This window comes from Rhagoletis pomonella, unplaced genomic scaffold, assembly GCF_013731165.1.
Source record: "Rhagoletis pomonella isolate Grant_MI unplaced genomic scaffold, Rhpom_1.0 Rhpom_scaffold_00005, whole genome shotgun sequence".
Classification (NCBI taxonomy): domain Eukaryota; kingdom Metazoa; phylum Arthropoda; class Insecta; order Diptera; family Tephritidae; genus Rhagoletis; species Rhagoletis pomonella.
In genome coordinates this window covers 45665552-45678112 of record NW_023458559.1, presented here as the reverse complement: position 1 = coordinate 45678112, position 12561 = coordinate 45665552, and positions in this window count along the sequence as shown.

The following is a 12561-nucleotide window of genomic DNA, read 5'->3' as shown; positions in this document are numbered from 1 at the left end:
ACATTTTAGGAGTCTCTCCCACTCCTCTTAATTTTTTAAATCGCACAAATTCTACGAAGCCTTGACTTTGACCAGCTATAAGTTAGCGTATTGAAATATATTAAAATAAATTCAAAAACTCGTTAAGTTATAGCTGGTCACAGTCAAACTTTTTTCGAATTTTCGTGATTTAAAAAAATTAAAATTTTTAAAAACTCTGGTAGAGACCCCTAAATTTTGTTTTAAATATTTGAAATTTTCTTGGATGTCTTCATTTTGTACCTAGAATAAAATAAAACTTAGAGGAGAGTGTTTGAAGGACCACCCTACTGTATATGGTTCTTGTTATAGAATGAACTGTATTTTTATTAAAAAAAAAATTAAATTACAAAAAATAAATAGTCAAAACTAGTCAATATGTGGGTGTCGTATAGTTATTATAAGCACTATATGTACACATTTGTATGTACGTACTATACTGCATTGTAATTCAGAAATCTGGTGCCGGCAGCCGACACCGACATCAACACCAACACCGCCTCTAACTGTTCTCCCTGTTTGCTGCTCGTCGCTCTCGTCTTTCACCGGTGACGTTGCCACGTGACCCTCACAATTTGTTTGCAAGTCAGTGAGTGTGCGCAAGTATTGCACTTTTTTGCTACAATAGGCGTTTTCAATCTCTGCTGGTCTGATTGCCTGCCGATGCACTCATGAACGAATTCTGGCAATGAAATGTGATTCTTATATAAACTCGTTGACGTTAACTTTTTTCTATTAACACTGATTGATATTGGTTTTAAATGTTTTGTTATTTACTCATCTGTAGGCGGGCGGGGGGTGGATGTTGGCGGCATAGGTAATTGAGATGATGATTACATGTTCGAAAACGCACACACAAAAAATCCCCGTAATACAGGTAGAATGTACGTACAATTACTTTACTTTGGCTGTGCGCTTGAAAAGTAGAATTACAGACGAGCCCTCTTCGCTTGCTCAATGGCATGAATAATCAGATAAAGAGTACGCTATTTTGTGAAATCATTTCCCTTTTTGTAATTATACCTTTGCACTGTATAGAAAATTGTGATTATAGGTATGTGTTTCCAGATGTAATTTCTTAGAACAAAGATAAGTTAAGATAAGGTGTTTTTTGCTTGATTAAAAATAATGAGAGGCTAAAAACACCAATGAATATTAATAGAAAACTTCCCAACATTTTACTACTTACATAAAAGAATTTCTAAGACTCTAAAATCGTTACAAAGGCGAATATCACAAAACTAGTTTTCAGATTACTGAGATCCTACTGTGTGAATGGCCTACAGAGCCACGCCTGCTAAATGGTACTGAAACCAGTAGAGAAGATTAACCCGAGCTCCAATCCAGTATGACGAAGTCGACGCACCACCTTCTAACTATGAATAGTGAGTTCGCGGCTGAAAAACAACAACGCTGCTAGACCTAATGGGCTACAAGCTGACCTACTCAAGTACGGGGCAAAGAGCTTATGTCCCACATACTGCAGTATGAGCTGGAACTGATATGAACTTATTAGGCTGACTTTAGACCACGAACGAAATGGAAGGACCAAGTGCAGAAGGTCCTGTCTTCACTCGGGATGAGCAACAGCAAAGAGGCAAACTTGGAGAAACTTTTTGGTCGCGGCCCAAACCGACAAACGATTTAGTGACAAATAAGATGAAGACCTAGTAAATCCACCATTGTCCAGCAAATCTGGCAATATGAGTGACATGTTGTTAGGCATACCTGCTATTGTCCTATAGATTTTTGGCGATAAAATGCAGGTATTTTCATACTCCACAAATCTTGGACAAGACCCACGAGAGAAGGATCGATAATCGCCCTCTATTTTGCGGTTTTAAAGTCGACTTCGATAGCACGAACAGGGTTTATATTAAAAAAGGTTCCAGTCAGTGCGAATGTCTATCGTGCGGCTTATTTAGTTTGATGTTTGAGAAGAAAATAAGAGTGAAAGTGAATAAAATGAATTATCTCCCATCATCAAGCGCTTACGTTATAAGCCACTCATCATAGGTGGAGAAAGAATTCACTTCATTTCCATTCCAATTTCCTGTTGGCGCTAGCTAGCATAGAAGAGAAACGACTGGCGTACTTTTTTGGACTCGGCCAAAATTTCTTTGGCAGTTGCAGCGCCAAACAAGAAGAAGAAGAAGGTACCCAGAGTAACTATAGGGTGATACAAGAGTGATAAAGATCTTTGACAAAAATTATTATATTTATGTGGTTTTTTCTACTTTTATTTTCAGACAATCGGTACTGCAAGCTTTGGCAAACTTACTTATGTAGTCATGGAGCGATACTCAGTTGAACAACGCGTAAAAGTGATTTGAAAAAAATTAGAAGCGATGAGGCACATTTACACCTTACAAAAAATCTATTTCAATGTGACTGGTGGGACATTTTACTCGATAATGTGATCAATTGTGAATTATTTCTATGTCGTCGGAAGTTATACAACAGCGAAAGATATTTTTAACATAGAACGATAACTAATGTATAAAAGTACTTTAACAAAAATATCAAACGATATCTTAGTTTTATGTAACTATCATTTGATTGAATGTGATTGGTGGGACATTGAAAAGAACTATATTTTACCTTTGTGCACTCTAAGATGAAATGTAGTCAAAACACTGAACTTTCCCGAAAGATTTTTTTATGTTGTAAAATATATGGAACTATGTATATGGTTTCGTTTTCAATAAAAATTAGGCTTATATAATCTTCATATAAATATTAAAAAAAAAAATATTTAAATTTGTGACTGATGGGACCGGTCCTTGTGACTGGTGTAAAGTAATTGTGCATGAAATAAAAGTTTCCATAGACAAAAATTACAACTTCTTTCTACTTTTTTAATATTTTCCAAGAGATTAATGAAATGTAGTAATTGAAAAAGAGGTTACTACTGAATTAGAGATAATTAGGGCATTTTAATATTTACAGTATCGGACATATCATTTGCAACAAACTCCAAAATTATATTATTGTCAGCTTATGTTTAATTATTTATTTTGAAGAATTTTCTTTTCAAATATAGTGCGACCTATAACAGAAACCACAGAAATAAAAGTTTAAAAAATTGCGCGAAGTTCACAAAAATAAATCAAACTTCAAAAAATTTTCATTAAAATTTAAAACTTTTTATTCAGAATTTTTAAAAAATGTTCGAGTATGAGTTGCAAGTAAAATCATTTTGAAATTTGTTGCAAATGATATGTCCGATACTGTACGTCGCTTTCCACTTTTACATGGGATGACCCTACTTCAGAGTAGACGAGAAACATCGCGATTCTCTCTAGTTAGGTACGATACCAGCACAATAAGTAGATTCAAAATCTGAACTTCTATCGGGGTTAAAAAATGGTAGGCATGCAGCATTTAGTTTTCTCATTGTACCAACTGCATAGAACAAAATATGTAGTTATCAAAAGCACCTTTTCACAAACTGGTGGATTCCAAGGCGGGAACCTTTTTTCGTCCCTTTTTAACTCATTTTTACCAAGGTATGGTGCGGTTGATGATAGCTTATTTTTTCACAGGACTTTAAAAATTAAAACTTATTTGATTTTTCCTACAGTCAGGACCGAGAGGGAGGGGGAAAAAGGGGTGAATCCCCCCGGACGCGGGCTTGACACTTGACATGTGTTCTAATTTTTCTTAGAAATAGCGAATTATGAACTATTGTAAAGATGGGCTAATTGCCACGCCCTCCACTTTTGCGGGCGGAAACATAAACTTTCATGCGATTTCGTTGCAATCGAGTTTGTATTCGCGCCTTCATTAGAAAACCCTAAATGTAAAATATGGGGAAGACTGGATAACTATAACATCCACAACTCGCAAAAATGTGGACCCAATCATTAAATGTGAGGGAATTTTGGTTTTCTGCTTGCCACTCTCAGTAAAACAAAGGTTACACTTAAAAATTACATAGGTGTAAATATTCCCTAATCTACCAATTTTTGGTATGATTTTTTGCTTTGTTCGAAAAATTCTTTTCGCGAATTACGCAAAAACAAGCTGAAAATCGAAAAATTAAGAAAATCGAAAATTACATACATTTGCAAAGTCGCTAAACCATGCGTCTATCCGACGAACCAGTACTCAAACTTTTTTTTACTAATAATCTTTAGCATCTACATTTCGAAGTAAATTTTTTATTAAAAATGATGAGAAATGATAAATACCTTCACCTGAAAAATCCATGCCACTTAAAGAATTGATAACAGTTGAAAAAGAAACACTAGCATTAATGGGTTGAGCGCCAAAGACAAGTAAACTATTAAGTCCGTATCGCGCCGATTCCAGCATTTTTTTTTAAATTTACCGTTCGTAGAGAGGTGTGAAATTTTGTATTTATGTCTTTAACTTTTCCCTCTCTAAACCCAACAGGTTTTTTTTTCAACTGTCACCACGACTTTTTCCCACCTGCCTCCACAAAGTCGAAACACTGTGTACCGTCAGCAAAAAATTGTTAAAAATTAACGGAATTGTAGCAGCTTGAAACTGTGCACTGAAATTTATTGGGCTACGAAACGGCGTACAAAATATTTTCTAAAAAGAATCAAATTATGATGAATTTTTGTCGAATTTTTCTCGAATTTTTTAATTTTTGCATATAGTTTGAAATTCGGACTTACATGGCTTTTGTTAGGTAACGAGCAATACTTGCATAAAAAATAATTAAACAAAAAAAACATAGCCAAACTTTTTAAAAACGTCTCGCCCTTTCTTGTGTTTCTTCCCCCCACTAGACATTTTTTTATTAAAAAGGACACTGGGTTAATAATTATCGCTGTGGCAGGAAAATCGTTTCCATCTAACTATTTTTGCACAACAAATCGCCAAAATTTAGTGCTTTACTAATAACTAAAATTAAATTTTTTTAGAAGCCTAGCCGATTATTTCACGTATCTACGTATGTCGTCTAGCCGCAACAATAACAAATTCCAAAAAAAAAACTACATAATAATTGAGAGGCCCTCTACCTTGTTGTAATTTTTTGGCAAACTTGTCGCTTTTATTTCTACAGGGCTGCCCTTGTGCAAGAAGCCAGGCGCACAGAAGGACACGCATGTGAATAAAGAGCGAAACAGTAGGGCCAGTGCGTAGGCAGTGATTTGACAGTTGTTAGTAATTGTTAGTTTGTACTTGGCAGTACTTACCCTTCGCGTGTAATTTTCCGAAGTAAGCCCGTTTTATTTTTGGTTTTGCTTTTGGCTGACCTTCGTTTTAGTTATGTCTTTTTTTTTTTTGTTTTCGGCACGTTAAAATTATTTATAAAAAATTGTGATTGTTCTTATGCGTTTTTATGTACATACATATGTATGTAATATGTAGTTAAAGTTCGTTGCTTATTTTCCGTCGTTTTTTGCTCCCCTTTCTTTGCTCAACTTTTTTTCAAGTCTCTCTTGTTTCGTGAGTTCTTTTGTTGGGTTCTTTGTTAAGCCGAAGGATGTTCTCGAAAATTTCAACAATAAACGTTGTGTAAGACGCTGTGCACAATTATGCGCAAAAATTTTAAAATCCCAAATAAAAAACACACAAAAAATAACAACAACAAAAAATACACAGTTAATGCGCGGTTTATATGTAGAATCACGAATACATAAATTGGCGCGTACTTCTTTGTCTTCACAGCTGCTTTTGCGTTATGGCGAAACAATAAAAAGTCGACAGCTTGCTTCCTTATTGTTTTTATTGCACTTTTGTTTTCAACAAATTGCAAAAGAAAGGGTATGTATTAATAATAACACCAAAAGTTCTTACGCCAAAAAAAAAAAACAGAACAAAAACACTTTTAAAAGAATGCCTTATATAAGCCAAGGCAGCAGCGGCAGGATTCTGTGCAGACTTCTATGAAAAACAATTCGCAATTTTGTATGTTGTTGCCTGTTGGTAGAGTTGTATTTGACTGGAGGAGTAGCAGTAATGTATCGCGTGTAACTCATTCGAGCTCGCAAAGACGACTGTGCTGGCCGTTGTTGTGTGACCGCGCTCGAGGAGGCCGCATCGAGCCAGCGCAAGTCAGCGAACCAGCAAGTCACAAACAGCCAACCCAGGCAGCCAGCTAGTCAGCTCGTCAATTTCCACAGCCAAGCAAGTGGGCACGTACATCCATACATATGTATATGTGTGGTCATAAGCAATAAGCGCTTAAGTCGAAAAACACTTGAATTCGAGAAAAAACGCTTTAAAGATCTGGATTGTAATATTACATATCGCACGTTTAATAATATCGTCACTAGATACAAATAAAGGCGCGAGCTCAAAAGTTGACCGCGAAAAAAGACGTTTAAAAAAAACTTCAGCGAAAACAGACGCGATAAAACATTTGACGGCGAAGAAGGATGCGTAAACTTATTTTCGCGGTCAACTATGTTTGCGGGTGTAACAGTATGTAAAGAGTTTTGGGGAATGATGCTGAAGTGACAGTCCTTGGCCAAGTATAAATTTATGATTACGCATCTTTCTTCGCCGAATTTTTTATAAAGTCACTTTTTCCTAAAAACACGTTTTTACGTGTCTTTTTTTCGCCGTCGAAACACTAGCGTGCATTTACAGAAGTATTTCAAAATTCAATTTTGTGGGAAAACGCAATCATAGTTTGATCAATTCATATAATTGGTATTCAAAAAGACAGTTGAAAATACCCATATCCTCGCCATTTTTGGGAAGGTTAGCCATTTGTTAGGCTGATTAATTGAAAAGGTGATGATGAAATTCCCAAAAACGTAAATTTTGAGTTACATCTCTATATTATTACAAGTAAGTTTTACCAAAAAAAAAACCGACTTCAATTCTCATATAAAAAAAAAAATATATAAATATATATATCATGATCCACTGATCGGATTTTAACCAGAATAATATGGGACCACCTCTGAGACACTACCTTTCCGATGCAAAAAGAATTATCGAAATCGGTTGACGTGGTCCAAAGTTATGCGGTAATATACATATAAAAATAAATTAAAAAATTAAATTAAAAAAAAAATTAAAAATATTCCGGCGAACTGATAACCTCCTCCTTTTTTGAAAGTCGGTTAAAAAGTGCGTTAAGTGTTAACCTTTTGGTGAAACCAAAACATTTTCATCTATAACTTTTTAAATAGACTAGGTAACAAGATGGGAGTTTCACATACACATGGAATAGTAGTTGCGGAAAACGATAGCATATATAACTCAATTCTTTCTTAAGTCGACTTAGACGGTTATTTGTTATGACCACAGATACATATAGATATATCTATACAAGCAATCAGCGCAAGTCAGCCCGCTGTCGACAGCGCAGCAAGCGTCATTCGGCAGATTTGAGCTAAATGCATGCTTGCGAGCGTATGCGGGTGTTTCAGCGTCGGTGTACTTTCTTCTCCCCAACAAAAAATCTGAAATCGCTTCCACTAGGTAATGAGTTCTAGAAGGCTGTACAGTTGTTGCTGGAGCGTCGCTGTATGTATGTATGATTGGTGTATGGGGAAGCTATCTTCGGAAAATTTTCCTCTGCTAGCGCACACATCCACATTTACATTTTGGTAAGCATGTGAGTGTGAGTGTGTGTGCGAATTCTTTTTGGTATTTTCGGGATGCTTCGACACGTATGTATGTATGTATTTGTTAGCGCCTAAGAGATGGCATCAGCAGCGCAAAAACGACACCGGTAATGACATTCAGCTTTTCAATGCTGCGCACAGTGGGTTGGGGGGTGGCTAAAACAACACCAAATATCGATTGAGGGTGTACATTAGGGTGGTCCAAAAACAGTAAAGTCGGAATTGTAATGCTCTCACCCTCTAGAATTGTTCTATATCGAAAAAAAGTATACCCCTATTTTTCTATTTTGAAATCAAAAAATATTTCGAGGTCGCTCAAAGCGCTCAAAGTTTTCCATGCATTCTCTTCTCTGGTTCTCTTCAGGATACTTTGAATAATACCCAATTGTTTATTTAACCATTTTTTAATACTAACGATTTTTTATTGACCGCCCCATTGCATTTTTCGGGGTTTTTGGCGGACCTATAACTTATGGCTGCAATGAAAAAATGATTAAATAAACGATTGGGTATTATTATTGGGAATCTCTTGCAGATAAACAGAGTTTTCTGGTAGAAAAATATAGATTTTTAACTATTCTATACCATTTCTACGAAAAGTTGTTTTTTCCCCATATTAAATACATGGAAAACTTTGGGCGCTTTGAGCGACCTCTAAATACCTTTTGATTTCTAAATAAAAAAATAAGGGTATATTTTTTTCGGTATAGATCAATCCTAGGGGGTGAGAGCATAAAAATTCCGACTTTACTTTTTCACATGCACTTTTGGACCACCCTAGTGTACATGGTGTCCGTGTGTGTGTGTGTGAGTTTAAATGTTTGTGGCAAAATGCAAATACTATTTGCATGACAGCGAGTTTTTGTAAGTACATAATGACAACAAAAAGGATATGAGTTAAGGTTTCTTGAACATATGAAAATATTTAAATTAATTGCGTAGTCTACTATGTGAAAACCAGAAAAGAAAGCCACTTATTTTTATGAATGTGGAGCCACAATAATTAAATGCGAGATGTATATCTAATGGAAAAAAATACAATTGAAAGAATTTTAAATACATACAACAAAGTTTCTTTATATGAAGAAATATTGTTTTATTATTAAAAAACTTTTTGCATAACTAGTAGACAATCCGAAAATCAGCACTTACTTTTACAATTTATTCAACGAAGAATTACACTAAATATGGCAAAACGCCGAATCACAATTATAAATTTTGATGCAACCCTTAAATATAAAGTGAACTTTAAAGTTACAGGTTACTTGCGAAAACAGGCCTAAGTACAAAAAAAAAATATTTGTTTACTCTTAAAGAATACTCAGTGGAAGAAATTTGGTGTTCACTGGATCGAGGAGTTCAGCAAAGCCGAGGTTCATTCAACCCTGATCTTACATTAGGGTGGTACAAAAAAAAATTAAAATATTAAGCTCTCACCCCCTAGGATTTTTTCTAAATGGAAAAAAGACTACCTGTATTTTTTAAAATGATATTTAGAACTGCCTCAAAGCCCAAGAAGTTTTGCAAGTATTTTATATGGAGAAAAACACTTTGTCGTAGAAATGTTATACAATTCTTGAAAATCGATATTTTTCAATCGAAAAACTTTGTTTCTCTTCAGGAGTCTTGCAATAATGATACCCAATTGTTTTTTCCATTGTTTAATACTAAAGATTTTTCTACGCGAAAATTTGGGCAACTCTGCCCAAATCAAGCGTTCGGGGAACAAAGTTTTGACAGACTGGCAAATCAAAAGCAACATAAAAATTTTTACCGCACAATTTCTGCAGCATTTCAGAAGATTTTCTGTTGAGCATCATCAAGAAAGCAACAAGGCTGCAATATTGGGTAATTATTACGTAGCTGGAACACATCTGGAATGGAATTTTTTCGGACCTATAAAAAATAGTATTAAAAAATGGTAAAATAAAATATTGGGTATTATTATTGAAAGCTTCCTAAGGAGAAACAGAGCTTTCCGATTGAAACATATTGATTTTCAATAATTCTATACCATTTCTACGAAGAAGCTTTCTGCCCCGTATAAAATACATGAAAAACTTCGAGGGCTTTGGGCAGTTCTAAATAAAATTTTTTTTTTTTTACAAAAAACATTTTAAACTTTTAAATTTTTTCCCCCGCATGTATTTTTGAACCACCCTATTTTACATATGTATGTACAATTTTTATTTCTGAGAGATCAAATAATGATCAAGAAATGAGTTTTATTTCCCATCAAAAGATTCAAACTTAAAAAATAGTCATTTGGTGAAAAAAATGTAACTTAAAACATGTTGGGTGGTTTTTCCCACGGTAATTGAAAAGCCCTGAATCTTCGAAGGATATGTTGAGAGCAGACAGCAGCATTCCCTATGAAATTTTTGAGGAATTGATAAGATAATACAACAAAAGCAACCAGAGACACACAATACATATTAAGGATGTGTCAAGGACGAACATAATAGTTATTAATGTTTGCAGGAAAAGCTAATTAGAATATCCCCTTATCTGGGAATCGAAAGAATTAAGTAGCAAAGCCATTAGGCGGCCTAAATTTATTTTCCTCTATTTGAAGGTTTCTATTTTAGGTTAAAAATAATATGACTTGATTACACTGTCGCAGCCGTCATATGCAGCTTAAAGAGGAAAAAAGCTAAACCCAACGACTTTGTCTTTCTTACGAAAATCTTAGACGTCAGCTACAACGTCATCAATTTGGGAGTTTAGCCAACAAATAGGGGGTCAATTGCCTTCGGTCGCCGACGAAGTGAAAATGTCTAACCTCATACAAACAACTATGCACATTTATGAAACATATTTTAATACGAGTGCCAACACGAAATTATACAGACGTCTGTGTGTAAAGGATTGCAACCACCTCTCTCTCTATGGCTAGTCTACATTCATACAAGGATATTCTGATGCTGCGTTCTTTGTCATTTGAGTATTTACACACATACATACATATGTATGTATCGTCTTGTCCTTGCTGAAGGTGAAAGCGAATCTACGCAATGATTGCTGCATTTAAAGATTAAATTTCGTGTTTTCTCAATGAAATTGCGTTACTAGTAAACTCTCATATATACTTATTCATTTAACGAAAGGATAAAAATAACGTAAGCTGATGAAATTTGTTGATTTCGCAAAAAGTAGTAATTCTTTGTGTAGTATAAATATGTACTCTAAGAAAGCCCTTGCAAATTTAGAAAGCCATATACATACCGGACTCAGACGGAGTGGCATAAAATTAGACATAGGTATACATATTAACCGCTAACAATAAGGAGTATACATATCGTCGGTGATACTGCAAAACGGTCTATGTCTATTAGTTACGCTTGACACTTACGATGGTCTCTTACTTGCACCGGAATGCATCTGCAAATCGTAATACCCTAATAAACGAATGACAAAACTCTCTACCTTTCGGTGATGAAGATGAACGATTGCCAGAAGCGATCAGATAGAGATAACAGATCAATTAAGCACCAGAGGCAAGAATTGACATAGTACGTTTTGCAGTATCACCGACGATTTATCTGTTCTCTAAATGGGTCTCCTTGGTTGGTTGGCTGTAGTGCTTTCTAGTCGCTGTCTAGGATTCAATTAGCGCGTTTTTGCGCCACTTTGATCCACTTCTCGCGGGGGATATTTGTCAGTATACATCATTGTACATCAGTAAGACCCCCAGGGGGGTCCACGGAAGACTCGACGAGGGTATACGGTGGCGTGAAAAAAATATGGGGGTTCACAAGTTGCAAGTGGGGGTCCACGAAAATGTATCTAGTTTCGTTAGTAAAGAACAAAAATTCGCAAACCGTCTTCAAAAGAGACACAACTAAAAATTTGGAATTTTTGAAGTTATGTGCTAAAAATGTGCACAGAGCTTTTATTTACCTTTCAGCAAATGCTGTAGCAAATTTTTTTTTATAATTTGTTAAAAAAAACCTAAGGTAAAGTCGCCCTTGCCCATATGATTATCATGTGCTACGAAATAGTTTTTTGCATTTTCTGACAAACGTATTATTTTGAGTTGTGACTCTTTGAAGACGGTGTGCGAATTGCTGCTTGGCTTTATCTATCAATGTAGGCAGACTATACACTACTCCAAAAAAATACGCGAGCAAAAAAATACCAAATTTTTCGATGGTTTTTAACAGGCAGTATTTCGGTAAAAAAAAAATGTTCGTATTGAGACTTTAAAGCCTTTCAAGTTCTAATATTCTAATTTTTCATGCCTACAATTTTTTAGGAGCTACGGTTCTCCTGTAATCCTGACAGATAGCGCAAAAAAATTATTTTGCACACACAATTATGGCGAATCTTCACTGATGGCTCAAAAACCGACTCCGGGTCCGGATCTGGGGTCTTTTTCGAAGTTAATGTGTATAGGCTTCACTTTTCTCTTGGGGAATATGCTTCGGTCTTCCAAGCTGAGGTATTTGCAATACTTAAGGCCTTGGAATACGTGGTGGAAAATAGATTGAGGGGAAGGAGTTGAAAATACATCGAGAAGTCCTGAACTGTGTTGAGATAGCTGAGATATTAACGAATGATCCTAACGAAATGCCAAAAAATAGGGAAACTGCACCAAAAGGAACGTAAAATTGTGAGAACACGCAAAACTATCCTTACAAAAATTTCCAACAACAATCTAAAAAAGATACAAAATAGTACCTACACCGCAAAAATATATCCCGAATTATTTCCAAATACCGAATTTTCAAAAAAAAAAAATCATAATTCGGACATTCCCAAAAAACGTTATATAAACTAAGAATTATTACAGATATTTTGACAGATCATTGTAGGCTTAGAGGCCACTTGCGTAAGTTAGGGATCTGGTCAGGCGATATAAAGAGACACCATTGCACCTTCTCCTGGAGGTCTGGACTGTACTGTACTGTACTGTTTCCGGGCAGTTTGTGCAGCCCCCTGATCAGCCCGCTAAAATAGCTCGAGCATTTCCTCGGGTCCGACA